Below are 12288 nucleotides of genomic sequence, written 5' to 3'. Positions count from 1 at the left end.
AAAATTTCTATTTTTTGCCTATAACTGCTTAACATTTTGTCCAAAATTCATGGAACTCATTAGATTCAAGGCATCATGCCGAGTCAAATGATATCTGATTTTCCCATATCGGCCATTTTGCCCGTCAGCCATTTTTAATTTTGTAGTAAAATGCTGTATTTTATCATCGACACATGCCTTTTGGTGGCACTATAATTGAACAAAACATGAAATTTCCATTAACTACAATACAGTGCTCTAATGCAATGAAATGCAATATTTTATGAATGCACTGGTATACCATTATGAAATATGATTACGGATATATTGTTTAACGCATCAACGAATTAGCTTGAATGATGCCAAACTGTGTCTGAGGCTGTATCTCTGCGAAGCTTTGACATATTGACACCAAATGTCACTTCACACTGAAGATGCCACGTCGATTAGTAACAGCGCCACCTATCGGTCAAAAGTAATAAACCATTCATTAACTAAATTAATAAAATTTGCAAAAAAAATAAAAAATAAAAATCTTTTGATTCCATTAGCCTATTGTGATAATACTGATCTCAAAATATACATTGTGTCAAGCCGAAACAAAGTTTCGGTTTTGAACTCCACCTAGACTATTTTTCACCAAATTTGAGTCAGGCCATCTTCAGACTATGTGACAAAAAGCTATTGATTTCATATTGATAGACGAAACAGTTTTTTTGTATAGCGCTGCTACAAATCTCAGGGATGATGCTAGACTACGTCTGAGGCTGTATCTCTGCAAAGCTTTGACATATTGATACCAAATTTGGTTTGCGCCATTGTCACCTCACACAGAACACACCACATCGTAACATCGATGGATTACATTTAGTAACATCACCACCTTTTGGTCCAAAGTGATAGCCCTTTAAATCATATAACTAGTGGTTGTTTTAATGATTTTTCAGGCATTTTGACTAAATCATCTTAAAATGACTTCAATTACTTGCTGCAGTTGGTCTGATGCTACTTTGCTTGCTTCTGTAGTGCTTGGTCCCTTAATTTCTGTTTTCAGCTTTATTTAGTGAAAACTGTTTCAAAGTAAGCCCTATATCTGTTTTTTTCAGCGCAGTATATAAGCAACACAAAAATAACACGGCATTGAATGAAAAAAAAATCCAACTTTGGCATTTATTTTATTTGATGGATACAGGTCAAGACTTCTGGGAGACCAGAATCACCATTTTAAAGTAGTACAGATATGTAATGTGTTTAACATCTACAGTTCATGCTAGATTCATTTTTGTGTTACACAGTAGTTGCCTACCATCTCTAATAGCTATTACAACAGAAAACATCGAGTTTGTGCTTTTAATGCTTATTGAAAAGTAACAGGACACCAATTTGTACAGTGAAAAGTGTCATTAGCAGTCCAACCCTCCAGTCTGCACAATCTTTGAATGCATAAAAACGGGACATTTCATAAAAAAACATTTCTATTATTATTCAAATTATTGCACTATATGGTACGTACATGTCTCGTTTATGATAATACAACAAGATGCAAAGATAGCTAACAGTGCTATTCCGCTGAGCGGCATTTAAACATATGTGCTTGCGTCTTGCAGGCACTTGCTAAAAATAGACTTGCACTGGTGTCTGCCGTTGCTTCATATGACACACTGGTAAAAGAGGACAGCACAGCAAGGGTGTGTGTGAGCGTGTTCCTGCGCAGCAACGTGTGTTTCTTCATTTGTAAGACCACAGATTCTTTGAACTACCACAACTGATTTCCTACCGCATCTTACTCTGTCACCTCCTGACAAACTGCAGACTGTTGCGACTCGCAACAACATGTAGGTGTTGTTTTGATAAGAATGCTGTTGCCGTTTGCCAAGGCGACGGCACCGAGATTGTGATTGTAAATAAACTATAAATAAACATTGCAATGTCTTGATCTCGGTCTCCACGGCTCCATTTACCTGCATTTTCATTACAAAATAGTCTGTTTTTAAGTCATACATCCTGTTGTTTTTGTATGCAACAGTGAGAAGAACATCTTATATAGTAATACAGCGGTGAAATGAATGGGGTCAACATAATGTCTGCCTTCCCTGCAGACTGCTGGGACTCCAGAAACAGACTGGATCTGCTAAACTGACTGAGATTATCAAGATGATCCAGTATTTCCGCCAGTTTCTCAATTTGGGCCTATTCCAATTTAGCAGTGCATTGCGGGATGTGTAGGGACAATCCAACTCTGACAAATGAACAAAGGTGCATGTCTTTTTGCACAATTTTGGGTAAGATATAAGGAAACCTGGAAACATATTCTAGGCAAGTGTGTTGCTGCAAATGCTCAGAGCAACTCAAATTTGGTCTCATGTATCATTGTGTTACACAAGACCACAATTCATAACACAATTTATAAATATTTGTTAGATTCTCAGATTTGTGAGCGGAAAGTATGGACAGTTTTCTCTTTCAGGCCAACTGCATAGTAACAGTTTGAAGAAAATGTTGCTAAGTTACTTAGTTATTGTGTCAGAAAGAAAGATTCGGAGGATTTTCTTCATGCTCTGTTTCTTTATTAAGTTGCGTCCAAGTCAGTGAGGAAATGCAATGAATGCAGCAACTATTAATGGTGTATCTGTTGAAATTAGTGGGGTTTTATTTCATATTTATAATAAAATAATCTAAGTTGCATGTACAAAATCCCATTGTATTGTACAATTATGATAGAAAATATGTATATGTAAATGTATACGTAAAAAGCTCCTTCATAATTGAATAAAACCATAAAAAAACCTCATCCAATGTGCATTCTGTATTCATCAATTGTAGATGTATAGAGTTCATCAATTGTAGATGTATATATGTTCCAAAACATTACTTGAACATGTCTGACATCATAATTATGACTTCCCAACCCATAAATACAAACTTCCCAGGAGGGCTTGAAAGCACAATTAGGGGGCATTTTCATGAAACCCTTTTCAACTAAAAACAGAACAATTTCGGGTCACCACTTGTACAATTTCGGCCCTGAAGCAAAACCAAGTTTCTGGCCTAGTCAACTGTGTTCCACAACCCCCAAATCTCTTCCTCTCTTTCACTCTCTGAGTTTGCTGTGTTTTCTAGGCGGATGCTCTGCAGCTCACAGGCACGCTGCACTTTTCCTGTTGCGCACTATCACAGTGAGCTACAGAAACCAGGACTCAGCGGGGCCAAAAGAGGACATGGAGAGCTGATCTCAGACCATCCTCACAAAAAAATAGGTCAATACGCATTAGCTGCGACCACTTACAAAGGTTCCTTCAGTCGGAATGGGGAAAACCCAGCGTCCTGTCTGTCTCTACGCAAGTTCACCATTTCCTCTTCTGATTAATAATCCTGATATGGAGCATCACGACAACAGACGTCTGATTCCGGAGCAGGAACTATCAATTATAAACACAAACCCGGTGGCTTCAGAGTGAAATGTTACTAAATCCATCTCGCTGGTACATCAATGATGTCAAATACACACCCCAAATGCTTTATCCTTTTTACTGACCATTCGGAGATTTTGGTGTTGGCATTTTAAGCACTTTAATGGCAGCAAACAGTCAAAGTGATTAGGCAACAAGGGTGATACGGAGAGAAAATAGATAAAGGCTATTATGCCCTTCGCCCTGAGGAAATGAATCAATATTGTGTAGTGTTATGGATGAAGCCTGTTAGTCTAATGCGTATCACAACAGGCCCCGAAATACTCCTAAGTGCTTAAATGCCTATTGAGTTTGGTGCAGCCCACTCCTATTTCCTGACCATATGATAGCAAGTGATGAGAAATCAAGAGCGAGGGGGGTTCCTGTCTGCGTGGATGAGAGGAACAGCAGCACGAATCTCACTTTCTGTCGGCCTCGATGCGACGAGAGGCTGTTCCTCGGGTCACCGCCTCTCCACCCAGCAGACACAAGATGATGTCACTGAACCAAACTCTCTTGTTCAGCTGTGAATAACAACACCTTTGCTCTCTTTGAAAAAAAAAGCTTCCTTTAGAACCAAAAAGGTTTTTTTGGCCTGATACCACAGGTTTCAAAAAGAAAGCCATCGGTGTACTGGTGCTCTAAAAACCCAGAAACCAAAAGGCTCTTATGAAAATGGCACCGCATAAGGGTTCTTTTGCTTGTTGAATGCTATTTGGTTCTGAATAGAAACCTGCTTTTTTTTAAAACAAGAATAAAGAAGCATCATTCAACACATTTTACTCCCATTTAACAACAAGGGTACATTTATGAAGACATTTTCTTTTTTAAATAATGTCACAAATTATTCCCAATAAGACCAGAAGCATGCATAAAGAAAGTAAATATGATCAATTTTAATGTAATGTTGTTCTATAAACCCTGAACCAAAGACTTATTTCAGCATCAGATGGTTTTAACATGGTTCTAAATTATTGATAGCAAGGTCATGACTGCCTTAGACAATAGAGGGGACACACCGCTAAAGTGCTTTTCATTGCTTTATTCATAAACAATCCTAAATATGTGATTACTGCCTTACTGATAAACATTATCCTAGATCATTTGAAGGGATAGTTCTCCCAAAAATAAACATTTTGTCATGACATACGCCAGGGTTGTTATAGTTAAATAACCTGAAAAACTGAACTGAAAAATAAAACAACATCAACGTTACAGTAAATGTTAATATATATATAGGAATACTTAATAAATATGATACAATTATGACATATGATGGTAAATGAAATAAAAATATGATTTTTTAAAAATGAAATTATACAAAAGCAAAATTACTAAAACTAAAAAAATAAATAACTAAAAAAATACGCATAAAAGCCTTTTGTGCTTTGCATGTTGAAGGTCCTTTGTGGCACTTTGCACCACAAACTCAACAGTGTAGTTCACTCAAGAACCATCAAGAATAATACAATTATTCATTAAATAAGAGTTAGTTCAAGTAGTAGTTCATCAAAAAATGTCAACTTTATGGCATTCCAAACCTGTATATGACATACTTTATTCTGAGTAACACACACACTTACCGTATTTTCCGGACTATAAGTCACACTTTTTTTCATAGTTTGGCTGGTCCTGTGACTTATAGTCAGGTGCGACTTATTTATCAAAATTAATTTGATATGAACCGAGAGAAATTAACCAAGAGAAATGAACCAATAGAAAAACATTACCATCTCCAGCCGCGAGAGGGCTGTAGATGGTAATGTTTTCTCTTGGTTCTTGGTTCTTGGTTCTCTACAAATGCGACTTATAGTCCAGTGCGACTTTTATATATGTTTTTTTACCTCATCATGATGATTTTTGGACTGATTTGACTTATACTCAGGTGCGACTTATAGTCCGAAAAATATGGTAAGTCGCACCGGACTATAAGTCACATTTATTTAGAACCAAGCACCAAGAGAAAACATTACCGTCTACAGCCGCAAGAGGGCGCCCTCTCGGTAATGTTTCTCTTGGTTCATTTCTCTTGGTTTATGTCAAATTAATTTTGATAAATAAGTCGCACCAGACTATAAGTCACAGGACCAGCCAAACTATGAAAAAAGTGCGACTTATAGTCCAGAAAATACGGTAATAATAATAATGGTTTATTACTTTTGACTGATAGGTGGCGCTGTTACTAAATCGACATAGTATCTTCAGTGTGAAGTGACATTTGGTGTCAATATGTCAAAGCTTCACAGAGATACAGCCTCAGACACAGTTTGGCATCATTCAAGCTAATTCATTGATGTGTTAAATAATATATTCGTAATCATATATCAACACGAAATCCATAACTTTTTGCCGGCATGGTCTGTACATGATCAGATTCTTATTAGTTGACAATCGGGCCATCTGTCTAGGAGTTTTCAAAGAAAATCAAAGGAACAAGAAGCTTTGCCAACTATGCCGACATTGGTATCTATGTTCTGGGCTTGACCCAAATTAACTAGTAAGACCAGTCTCTTGACTATAAGCTAAATCAAACCAAAGTTATCAGTATTTAAAATAGTTTCATAATGGTACACCAATACATTCATTAAATATTGCATTTCATTGCATTAGAGCACTGTATTGTAGTTAATGGAAATTTCATGTTTCGTTCAATGATAGTGTATTTTGTAAAATACAGCATTTTACTACAAAATAAAAATTAAAAATAGAAAAATGTTAACCAAGCTGTTTTGGTGACCATTTGACTTCCACATGGACCAAAAATAATGAATAAATGAATAGAAAGACAGACATAAATAAATAAATAAATAGTAAATCACTCAAAATATCTTTTTTATGTTCAACAGAAGATTGTAAGACATACAGGTTTCAAAACAAAATGAGGTTTTCATTTTTTGTCTACTATCCGTTTAAGATGACACACTGAAAAACCTTTAAAAAGAGTTTCATGTTTCATTTATTTTGGGAGATCCCCCAACAGTTCTCAGTAGAATGAATTTGTTCTAGTTAACATGTTGACCACTCTACGTAATTGTCACATATGTATGCTGTGGGTTTCCATCTGTTTGTTCCCCTCCTCTATCCTCGTGGCCTGTGTGGTGTTAATTATTAAGGGATTTTCGTATAGTCAGTGCGCCTGGTGCCCTAAACCTTCACTTTACCCTCCGTCACACATATTCCACTCTAATCCATAGGGACTATTCATTTTTCCCTCCCTCTCTCTCTCTCTCTCTCTCTCTCTCAGCTCATATCTGTCTTAAGATACAGAGGCGTATATGAGTGTTACTTGATCCTGAATCTACTTTGGGGGCAGAAGTGCATGGCGTGCATATAAACCTTAACGTGAGAGAGCGTCTACACCAAATGCATATATTGCATGCAAACTGACCCATTGGTGCACCTTTCAAACACTTAGCTGAACCCACAGTGAGCGAGTTTCTGCATCCTGCTGTGACGGCATGACCGTCAGTCACGTCACACAACACAGACTCTGGTCATGTGGTTAAAAATGCAGCCAGTCTGTAAGGATGTGGCATGTTTAAAGTAGAAGAGTCCAGCAAGAGAACAGAAGAAAGCTGCTTGTGCGCCCTTAAAGGGTACTGCCATGTTTAAAATTTATATATTGGCTTGATTGCATATGTGTGCAATATATATATATATATATATATATATATATATATATATATATATATATATATATATATATGGCTCTTTTTATTTATTTATTTAATAGTTGATAGATTTTTTGGAGGGGGTGCAAGTGGCAGTCCTGGTTTACGTGGTGCCCTATGTGAAATACAAATACAAACAATAATAATAATAATTTTGATTTAATAAATAAATTAATATTTCTTGTGTAATACAAAAGAATATGATAAGAATAATAATTTATTATATTATTATATTATAACTATTATTCATATTATTATTATTTAAAAATATTGTCCTCGTATTCCATACGACAACAAAACAAACTACAATAATCATTATAATTTCTACTACTACTACTACTACTCCTCCTAATATTTTTATTATAATTTTATAATTTTATATAATTTTAAATAATTACAATTTGTTGTGAAATACAAAAAACAATAATATCTGAATAATAATAGTAATAGTGGTAGTAGTAATAATTAGTATTATATAATATATTGTTGTTATTGTTTGTATTTCACAACAAATCATTGTTTAATAAATCAAATTATTTACAGCTGAACTTGACAAGCAGTGATCATCAGCAGCTTCGATATTTTGATAATAATTCTTGGATATTCTTCAGAAGTTTTGAGTGGCATACAGTAAGGGTGGGTGGATTAGGACACATTTAAAGTAAATTATCTGTAGGTTTAGGTGTGACTTGATTAAACTGACCCAAAATTAGACACGTGAAAGGGTGATTTCAGTCAGTTAAGTTTGTATAATCCTGGAACCTAATTCTGAAATGTACAAATATTTTTTATTTCATTTATGCTTAAGACATTTGACTCATAATAGTGCTGCTTAAATCAACACAGTTGACATTAGGTGCAGAAGACAGTTCATCAGTCACTAAGCCCTCAGTAGACAGCATATCTCTCTCATACACTCACACACAGTGAGTCTGAGCTGCAGTGTAAGAGGATTTCATTCATCCATATTCACAGTATCGGACAGACTCGTGCAGTTTGTCGGTCAGCTTGCACCGGGGGGCAAAAGCTGTCGGTGTTAAGGCACTTTCTTGCTTGAATAAAGTCTCTCCCGCTGGGCCAGGAGGAATAACTTAACACTTAGAGATCACACCATTAATTGTGCTCCCAAAACACTATGAAATATGCTGCTTTATCATATATACCAGTGCAAACAAAAATAAACTAAACACACTGCAATGACATTAACCACATTAAATAGCATCACGTACAAAAACAGTAGATTAATACCATCAGATATTAATACTATTGAATATTAGTACTACTGATACTGTACACACCATGGTACTAGAAGATGCCTAAAAATACTTGCAAAAATATATATATAATATATATATAATGTGTACCACCATGGTATTCTTGGATGTATATTCTGTGGATACCATTATTTATAATGAAATAAACATAAAATATTTCAAAGTACCATAGTATTACAATCACTGTACTGCCAAAATACTTTTTGTAAGGGATGGTGGCATAAGGCACATATCCAAAATACCATGGTAAATGTACATAAAACCATGGTGTTATGGTCCCATCCCAAAAACATATCCCATGCAGCATATCCAACAGATTACAGTAGCATATACTGTAGTACATGTCCCAAAAAAGGCTTGATAGAACCATGATAGGATGCTCAGTAGAATAGGTTGTACCTTGGTACTTTTTGGTAGGTTTTTTATTTATTTAATTTTTATCAGTCGAAGAGGACAAGCCAAATTTAACTTTGAACGCTCATTCAGGACACCCTTTAAACCATCTTTACCTTATTAATTTACTCTCAGCACTGGATCTTCCTCTCCACCAGCCCTCTCAAGAAAACCCAGAATCAATAAGAGCTCAGAATACCCATTCAACGATCTCCAGTCTACTGAAAAAGATCTCAGCACAGCCCTAATCGTGTTTGAGACTGACTGAGGCTGCTGTTGTCTGGCGTCTCGAACCAAACAGCATATCAAGGCTTCACAGAACCATAGTTATATAAAGTGACACACCTAACAAGTCTCATAAAGTTCTGATCGACAAACACGTGAAACGCCTTCAAATGACAGACAAAAGTTCAACATTTCACGGCACGATCGGTGAGGGATGATGAAGCGCGCGCGCTTACCGTGCGCTGTCTCACAGAGTCAGAGAGAGAGAGATGCGGCGCGCAGCATCCCTGCCATCCTCCGTCAAGACTTCTAGTGTGCGCTCCTCTCGGGCATGATCACAGCTCCTCAGCTCTCCTCCGGGCTGGGCATCACGGCTGGTCTCGTGCTCTCAGTTCAGCTGCTGCGGAGCGCGCGCACTGACGCCTACTCTGATTGAGTTTCGAGAGCGCAGAGGCTGCGATGATCGCTCACTTTCTCTGGGCATATCAGGACCATGTGATGAGACTCATCCCTCCAGCTGCGCGAGCCCGATCAGCGCCACCCAATGGAAGCGTGATGCTATTCATCACGAATGCGATTGGGCAGCCCATTGGAAAATAAACTCGGCCCGGTTCTGACAGATTTCAGATTTACATGTATTACTTTCAGATGTTGGGTAGCGCGGGGCTAGTTGTCACAGCAGTGGCATCACACTAGATATGATTAGGCGTTGAAAGTGTTTTCTGTGGTTCCGTGTGGTTTTCACATTTCAAAACAAACCATGAACATTTAAACCTCCAAAACGTACATCACAGTATTATATTTTGTTCATATATATACAAACAATAAATACGCAAATTAACATTCAGGCAAAAGTAGACTAATGAAGGTAAAGTCGAACCGGAAGTTTCATCAGTGTCTAGTTGTCACACGTTTCGAAGTTTGAAATATAATAAAATTCATTATTTAAAAATATCTGTAGGCTAAAACTAATATTTGATGTTTTGTATCAAAACCATTAAAGTTATTCATTCATTTATTACAGCTCCCGCTTGCAATGCAATTAAACCCATTAGCATCATGACTGGTCTCCTTCATACTTACATTTCAGATTTAACATTAAGTTTAATACTTATCATGTTCTGACCAATGACTCAACCAAAAGTCATAAATCAAATACATTTAAATGTTAAATGACTAATAATCAGTCGCCACCTACTGGCGATGAACCCTGCAGAAAGAGTGGCTCACAAACATTATACAGTCACTTTGTGCTCATATTTGACCTTATTCTGGTTCTGGTTCCTCTTTACATTATTTAACATTGAATTAAATAGTATGTATCTAGATTAAATATTACACCTCACTGTATATTTTATAAGACATTATTTTATTTATTAATAATTATTTCTCTTACTCTTACCAATTGGCTTTTAGCTCTTCACTTGTGCGTCTCAGAGTCTGCTTCAGTGTATGCCCGAAACTAAATCACACCTCTGGGGTTAATAAAGTTGTATTATATTGCACTGCCTCCACTGGACCATATAACCCTTCCTTGTAGTGCGGAACTGTAAAAATCAATAGATTTAATCAAATAATAGCTGCCACACTTTACATAAGTGTTCATGCTTTGGTGTAATTACAGCATTAATCAGTACAAGCAAGTGGGTAAGACTAATGAGCAATGTGCTTATTTTCTGAAGCAGCTTGTAAGTACAAATTGTTTTTGTTGTCGTGATGTATTGATACATAAAAAACTTTTTATTTACTGTAATTTCCTCTTTTTCATTACATCAGATTCTCATGATTATTTAAAATAATTATATCTAATATGTATATTCTTCAATGCACAGATAGTGGTAAAACAGACATGGCTGTGTTTAGAGTTGGCCCAGATATAGTCAACACTTACCGTATCACAGGTCTACACCAAAACTATCAATGAGGAACTCACTTTCTCTGAGTGCTCTCGTGTGTGTGTGTGTGTGTGTGTGTGTGTGTGTGTGTGTGTGTGTGTGTGTGTGTGTGTGTGGGCAGGTTTTATACTCCTCCGTCTTTGTTGGAGTCTGATTGTGGTCTTTATTTACATCTGGCACAGGTCTCGTCTGCTAACTGGGCTGTCAGTCTGCATTAGGTCTTGCGGTTTGAAAAGTGTACAATACAAAGGCCTGACCCTCCTTTTAGAAGAGCACACATCGACACACTTTAACTGGAGGGAGGTGCTGAGGAGTAGACCCCGAGGATCCCATCTGATACTCTTACTGATATAGCCCAGTCTGACCTTCTTTCCATTGCTGGTGTTTGTGTGAGCAAGCACACCAGAAGCTGTGCAGAGACAATGCGGACGCGTTTAAAGGTAAAGCTAACAAAGCACTTCACAAAAGAATAGAAAAACATACGACAACAAACCAAAAATTTATAAGTACAATTTAAATAAATAAAAATGAATGAACAAATAAATAAATAAAGCACTGGCAAGTTATTGTTAATTATTATTAAACAATCTTTGTACATTAAAATTAAATATTTAAAATAGTAATGTTCTTCAAAGAAACTAAACTAAAACAAAACAAAAATTAACTAATAAACAATGATAACAAACAAATTAATACATAAATGAATAAAGCACAAATGTCTCACCGAGTTTTGCAAGCCATTGTTAAAATGAATAATCTATGTACAATAAAATGAAATATTAACAAAGGAATAGAAAAAATGAAATGAACAAATAAAGTGTACAAATATCTCATCAATGTTTTAAAAACATTGTTAATTTTATTTTACCTACCAAAGAATATTTCTTCAATGAAAACATACTAAAACAAACCAAAAACAAACAAATACATAATAGTGCACGGATGTCTTATTACATTTGGCAAGTCATTATTAATATCCTTAAATAATCTTTGTACATTAAAATTAAATATTAACAAGATATTTTTTTTCAATAAAAACAAAAACAAAAGCAATACAAAACAAAATAAACATTCAACTGAAATAAATAAAAAAAATACAAACAAACAAACAAACAAAGTGCACAAATGTCTTTGCAAGCCAAAAAATCTTTGTGCAAATTCATATGCAGAAGAATAATGTTCTTCAAAGAAAATATCTGCAGTTTTCTCATCTAAAAATATCACCAAAAACTATTTATAGCATTGTGTGTGTGTGTGTGTGTGTTTGTGTGTGTGTGTTTGTGCGTGTTTGTGCGTGTGTGTGTGTTTGTTTGTATGTGCGTGTGTGTGTGTGTGTGTGTGTTTGTGCGTGTGTGTGTTTGTGCGTGCGTGTGTGTGTTTGTGCGTGTGTGTGTGTTTGTTT

At 36.0% G+C, this 12288-nt stretch overlaps 1 protein-coding gene across 1 annotated transcript in view; it reads right to left on the bottom strand.

Moving 5' to 3' along the window:
• Positions 1-9500, bottom strand: part of LOC127944836 (uncharacterized) — a 46163-nt gene extending 36663 nt beyond the window's left edge. Inside the window, exon 1 of the mRNA XM_052541141.1 lies at positions 9228-9500. The gene's annotated coding sequence lies outside the window, so the exon portion shown is untranslated. The remainder of the gene's footprint in view (positions 1-9227) is intronic.
• Positions 9501-12288: the final 2788 nt, after the last annotated feature.

Source organism: Carassius gibelio, chromosome A23 (assembly GCF_023724105.1).
Source record: "Carassius gibelio isolate Cgi1373 ecotype wild population from Czech Republic chromosome A23, carGib1.2-hapl.c, whole genome shotgun sequence".
Taxonomy (NCBI): domain Eukaryota; kingdom Metazoa; phylum Chordata; class Actinopteri; order Cypriniformes; family Cyprinidae; genus Carassius; species Carassius gibelio.
The sequence above is the reverse complement of the archived record's forward strand: the minus strand, read 5'-3'. Positions and strand labels throughout refer to the sequence as shown.